General features: G+C 41.7%; 1 pseudogene; it reads right to left on the reverse strand.

Moving 5' to 3' along the window:
• Positions 1-1,197: 1,197 nt before the first annotated feature.
• On the reverse strand, positions 1,198-4,116 carry LOC136313592 (zinc finger protein 343 pseudogene; annotated as a pseudogene).
• Between the last annotated feature and the right edge of the window lie 2,497 nt (positions 4,117-6,613).

Consider the following 6,613-nt stretch of genomic DNA (forward strand, 5'->3'; position numbering starts at 1 on the left):
AATTACTTAGAATATATTAAGTGCATGTTATCTCATAATTTTTAATAATTCAATATTCTTTAAAATATGTAAACTCCTGTATGTATAAATATGCTTTCTAGTTTCTTTTTATTGGTAGGTAATTATCATATGAGGTTTCAGAATTATTTATTGTTTTAGTCAGTGACCTAAGTCATAGGATAACTGATTACCAACTTTACTCATACCACCTTTGTGCTATGATCTTACTCAGTCTTTTTTTTTTTCCCTTTTCTCACATCTTTTATTGAGCAGAGGACAAAACTTCTTAACAAGAACAAAGGCAACAGGATTATAGAAGAGGAAGGTCAGGTAATAAGTGGAAAGAATGAATGAATAAGGAACTTTTTCCTAAAGTGAAGAAAGGGCTAGTATGGGTCACAACATTCTTTTTCTTTTGCTAATTAACAAGTACATGGGTAGGAAACATCAAGAACCTCTAGGCTACTTTTCTAAAGCCCCTTCAGGAGCATTTCTCTGTCTGCACAGATCACTCACTCAAGTGCTAGTGTCGCAGCCAAAACACATTCACTCTGGACTGTTAACTAAAGTTTCCCAATCAGGTCATAGAGGGTTCAAGTTACATGGCTGGTTGCCTACAATGCAGCCGTTCTATGATGTATCCTGAGGTTAGCTTTTCCCTGGTCTGTGCCCATTCATCTCACACACAAAGAACTTATACGCTGACATTTGTGAGGGTGGTATATGGTCATAGCTGTGACTGTACTCCTTTTACACTTAAGATGTCTGAAAGTACAGTCCCCACAGAGACAATGGATGTAGAATTGAGTGGTTTATTTGTGAGTGAAAGCTGGAATGGGCAGAGAAAGGAGCTTACCTGCAGTGTCTTCACAAATGCGATCTCAAGGGCATCTCTGGATCCAAAAAAACTGTCTAAACCCCAGAGTCAAGGGGTAAGGTTTTGTATCCCCATCTCAATCAGCCATTGACCAGGAAACACCTGTGTGAAGAGACCAATCTCTGTGGCTAAGAGAAGGTCCTATAGAAGAACTGATCACCATGGCCAACATCAGCAGTTATCAGCAGCTGCAGGAGTGTGGGTCCTAAGGTGATCTGAGCAGAGCTCCACAGGATCCCCACTGAAGGATCTCCCCACGGCATGAGAACAAGAATGCATGATCACAAGATCCCTGTTCACTATCCCTGCAAACACACAGCCCCTCTGCGAGTATGCTGTCATGGGCCTGCCTGTTGGCCACTGGCTGTTCAGTCAATGTTGATGGATTGCTAACGCCTCACCCACAGTCCCTGCACACACAGTTACTGATTAAGTGCCTCCTCCTTGTGCAATGGGGGCTGACTTACGACTAGAGCTACCTGCATGCTGCATGAATGTGACGCCTCTGATGCATGTGTCCTTGGTGCCTGATGACAGGCGAAAGATCTCTGCAGGTTCACTACACACACACACACACACACACACACACACACACACACACACACAGAGTCTCGTGTTCTGCTGGTGTAAGAAGAGGTCTCACTGATTGCTGCTTTTTGTGTTTTTTTTTCAGACAGAGACAGAGCCAGAGAGAGGGACTGATAGAAACAGACAGGAAGGGAGAGATGAGAAGCACCAATTCTTCGTTGTGGTTCCTAAGTTGTTCACTGATTGCTTTTTCATATGTGCCTTGATCAGCGGGCTACAGCAGACCGAGTAATCTCTTGCTGAAGCCAGCAACCTCGGGGTTTTGAAACTGAATACTCCGTGTCCCAGTCCAACGCTGTATCCACTGTGCCACCCACCGCCTGGTCAGGCGATTGCTGAAGTCTTGATAAAGGTCCCTGTACACGGAAACCTTCCCTTCTCCATGTGTCCTCAGGTGTCCTATGACATGTGACGTGTACCTAAAGCTTCACCCACATTCCCTGCAAATATCACACTTGTCCTTCGATATGTTTTCTACTAATTAAGGAGTGCTGCTTTCCAGCTAACGCCTCGTCCACACTCAACACACATAAAAGGATTTTACCCCGAGTGAGTCCTCAGGTGTCTACTGAGGGTTGACTTATCACCAAATCCTCGTCCACACTCAGGGCACACGAAAGGCTTCTCCCCTGTGTGGGTCCTCTGGTGTGTTATGAGAGTTGCCTTATAACCAAATCCTCGTCCACACTCTGGGCACATGAAGGGCTTCTCCCCTGAGTGAGTCCTCTGGTGTATCCTAAAGTTTGACTTATAAACAAATCCTCGGCCACACTCTGGGCACATGAAGGGCTTCTCCCCCGAGTGAGTCCACGCGTGCCTCTTGAGTTTTGAATTAACAATAAATCCTCGTCCACACTCTGGGCACACGAAGGGTTTGTCCCCTGAGTGAGTCCTCTGGTGTGCCCTGAGGGTTGACTTATAACCAAATCCTCGTCCACACTCTGGGCACATGAAGGGCTTCTCCCCTGAGTGAGTCCTCTGGTGTATCCTGAGGGCTGACTTATAAGCAAATCCTCGTCCACACTCTGGGCACACGAAGGACTTCTCCCCTAAGTGAGTCATCTGGTGTCCCCTGAGCAGTGACTCACGACTAAATCCTAGAAAACACTCAGGGCACACAAAGGGTTTCTCCATCCAATGAGTCCTCAGGTGTCTCCTGAGGGCATAATTATCACGAAATCCTCGTCTGCACTCAGGGCACACGTAGGGGTTCTCCCCTGAGTGAGTCCTCTGGTGTTTATTGAGGTTTGACTTATAACGAAATCTTCGTCCACAATCAGAGCACACGAAAGGCTTCTCCTTTGAGTGAGACATCTGGTGTCTTCTGAGATGTGAGTTGATACAAAATCCTCGTCCACACTCTGGGCACACGAAGGAATTTTTCCCTGAATGAGTCATCTGGTGTTTCCTGAGGCGTGACTCGCAAGTAAATCTTACAAAACACTCGGGGCACACAAAGAGCTTCTCCCTGGAGTGAGTCATCAGATGTCTCCTCAGGACCATATTGTAACAAAATCCTTTTTTGCACTCAGGGCACACATAGGGCTTCTCCCCAGAGTGAATCCTCTGGTGTATCCTGAGGTTTGACTTTTCAAGAAATCCTCGTCCACACTCAGCGCACTTGTGGGGCTTCTCCCCTGAGTGAATCCTCTGGTGTCTCTTGAGTTTTGACTTAAAAGCAAATCCTCGTCCACACTCCTGGCACAAGAAGGGCTTCTCCCCCGAGTGAGTTATCTGCTGTTTTGTGACTTTTGATTTATCACCAAATCTTTGGCCACATTCATCACAAAGAAATGGATTCTTCATCGAAGAGTGAACCTCAGGGTGTCTGAGGAGGTGGGACTGAAGTGTGAGGCTTCGCCCACACTGCCTGCAAATACAGCGCTTCCCCCCTGAGAGGGTCACCCTTTCTGCCCTAACGTTTGAATCCAGGCTGCAGTCAAGATCAAACTCAATACACTTCACAGCTCCAGATCTCGGGTTTTCCAATTTCTTCCTCCCCTTGTCTGTCTGCACAGGGCTTACCCTTTGGGCTGAGCTGGGCTCTATTTCTAGCACCTCATGACCTTCTCTGGAAGGTCCTCGGGGTGGGCTGTGGAATGTGCCTGAGGTTTCCCTCTCCTCTGTCCTCACAAACAAAGGTCTCAAGCCATCTTTTCTGCCTTCACCTTCTGTATTTTCCCTCCCGCAACTCTGAGAAAAAGATGTCCGCTCCTGATGCCACAGGCCTGAATCCCCTGGATAAAAGTCACATATGTCTGTGCACATGGGAAGCACTTCTTGGCTGAGTAGTGGCTCCCGAGAGAAGGCCAGAAGACAGGAGGTATGATGGTCCATTTTTAACTTTAATTCTGCCAGCGAGAGCAGGTTCCTGATGTTCTCCAGCATCACTTCCTTGTACAGGTTCCTCTGCGCAGGGCTCAGCCTCCTCCATTCCGCCTTTGTGAAGACCACGGCCACATCCCTGAACGTGATCGGAACCAGTGTTTTGGGCTTTACCTTCTTGGAGCGAGTCAGTGCAGTTGGAAGGCAGACCTTTAGCCTCACAATTTCGGGTCAGATTCTTCCTGGTCTTCATGTCTTCCCTGTTCTCCTCCTGGTCCTGCTCTTCCAAGGCCGAAGATTCAGGCCAGGTCAAGGCCCCAGGGTCAGATCAGTGTTTGCCCTGAAATGTTACCTCCAGGCCAGATAGACGCTAAGATCAATTTCTGCTTCTGAAGGAGGTCACTTCTCCTTATCGCCCTTGTGAAAGTCCTCTGTGTTTCCACGAAGCCAGCACCTTACGCGCTGCTTCTCCTGTACCTCCTTTCAGCACTGTAGTCACCTCCGCAGGCCCCGCTCACCGGAACTTCAATCCTGATCTTACTCAGTCTTGACTCACCATTCAAAAATAGGAGTTTCCAAAACAGATATGGTAAAAGTTATAAACTTGCAATTAAAAGTGGTAAAAGTTATAGACTTGCAATTAGAAGATGAATAAGCTCAGGAGATATAACAAACAGTATTGTGATCACGATCATCAAAATTTATTAAGTAACTCAAAGATAGTACAAGACTAGATCTTAATTGTTCTCAACATAAAAAAAATGATAACTGTAAAACGTGATAGAAGTTTTAGCTAACATTACATGGTAATCATACTGCAATATATATATAGGTATCAAATCAGCACATTTACACCTTAAACTTACATGTTTTATGTCAATTGTATCTCAATTAAAAAAAAGTGAGATAGGATGGAGAGATTTTTACTATCAAATTGGAAAAAAATAATAATAATAAATAGTATTGTTGAAAACATGGGGAAAGAAGCATTCTAAACCTGTGGGTTTAATGTGATGCAGTTTTTCTAGGGGGCAATTCAGTAATGTGTGTCCAAAGTCTTAAAACATATACACACTTTTTGTGCTATTTTGCTCATAGTCACTTATCATTACATTTTCCTTCTGAAATTAATTTTTTTTCCTAACAGGGAAAAATTAGAACAAGCTACATATGTTCTTGAAAATTTCAACAATAGGCATTTGAATAAATAAATTATGGTTTATTCAGACTGTGAAATATCAAGGAGCTCTTAAAATCAATGCTGTGAATGTTTATGGACATGAGAAAAGATTCACGAACAATATATCAAGTACGAAAATAAGTCATGGAACCATATGTTGAGTATAATCTCACTTGTTTTTTCTGGTTGTTAATAGAAATGAATTGAAAGCCTTGAAGATCTACAAAACAGTATCAATAAGGGTTTCCTCTTGGCAATGGATGGTGAGGGTGTCTGTGGGTAGGGGGATCAGCTTACGTGTGGTGTCTAATGCTGTCTTCAAGCGATATCACCCAGATAGTGCCATCATTCCCTTTTATTATCCCTTTCTTATTTCAGAGGTGGAGAAACCAAAGTATAAACCACTATTGTTCCCAAATTCCCTAGTAGCTCAGTAATCTCAGTAATTTTGAAATTTTAAAACTGCTGTGGTGGACTAAATTTTGAGCACTGCCTCCCAATGCATATGCTAATTGTATGGTATTTGAAGATGAGACCTCTGAGAGGTACTTAGGTTTAGAGGAAGTTGTGAGGGTAGGGCCTTCCTGATGAGACTAGTGCCCTAATAAAAAGAAACACCAGACAGTTTGCTCTCAACTATTTTATATACAGTAAAAAGGTGGCCTCTGCAAGCCAGAAAGAGAGTTTCTATCAGAAACTATATATATTAGCCAGCATCTTAATATTGGACTTTCTAGCCTCCAGAACTATAAGAAACAAATGTTTGTTGTTTAAGTCAAAAAAACAACAGTAACAGCTAAAACAAAAGAAAACAAAAAAACAATAACAATAAAACAGAGGTTCTTCCTGATTCTTACTGTTTTTAGATAGCCTCCAAGTCATACTAATACTAAAACACAGAGCAAGTGAAACACACTGTGAAAAAATAATCATGTTATCCCCTTACCCAAAGCTCTAATCTTAGCATGGTGGCTGAATTTGCTAAATCTAAAAGTAATGGCATTGTATTTTAGCTATATCTTTCTTATCCTTCTAAAGATAAAGTGTTATCTAAAAAATACATTAGTTTAATATATGTGTCAGTTTATTGTTTGTTCTATTTGTTATATTCTATGAGCTATATTTGAAAGATTTCAATGTGCTAATGCTTTTATGGCATGCCTATATTTCTTCTTATAAAGTGATTTGATAAATGTGTCATGCTTCTATAAAAACATAAATATGAACTTTATAATCATCATTATTTTAAAGAATTATTTTAATTTTATATTTTCATATTTTCCCCCATGTAATTTAACACAGACTAATGATAGATAAGCAATACATTCATATTGATCATTATGACATAATTTGTTATTTTTATGACTCCTACATTGTCTGTTTATCTGAAAATTTGGCAGATTATAAACCATTTATTTTTGTATTTTATGATCACTATTTTATGAAATTTTGTTTCTCATTGTTCTTGTTTTCTATTCCATTTAAAAAATTGTACCAGGGAGACTTGATGTTGTCACCATTGTTCTTTCTTTTTCCAATAATGCTCTGAAAAATATATAAATTGACATGAAGATGGGCACTTAAATTTTATGTGGTTATTGTGAACCTTGTACTTGATGTTGTACAAGTACAAAAAGAAAAGT

This window comes from Saccopteryx bilineata, chromosome 1 (genome assembly GCF_036850765.1).
Source record: "Saccopteryx bilineata isolate mSacBil1 chromosome 1, mSacBil1_pri_phased_curated, whole genome shotgun sequence".
NCBI classification, from domain to species: domain Eukaryota; kingdom Metazoa; phylum Chordata; class Mammalia; order Chiroptera; family Emballonuridae; genus Saccopteryx; species Saccopteryx bilineata.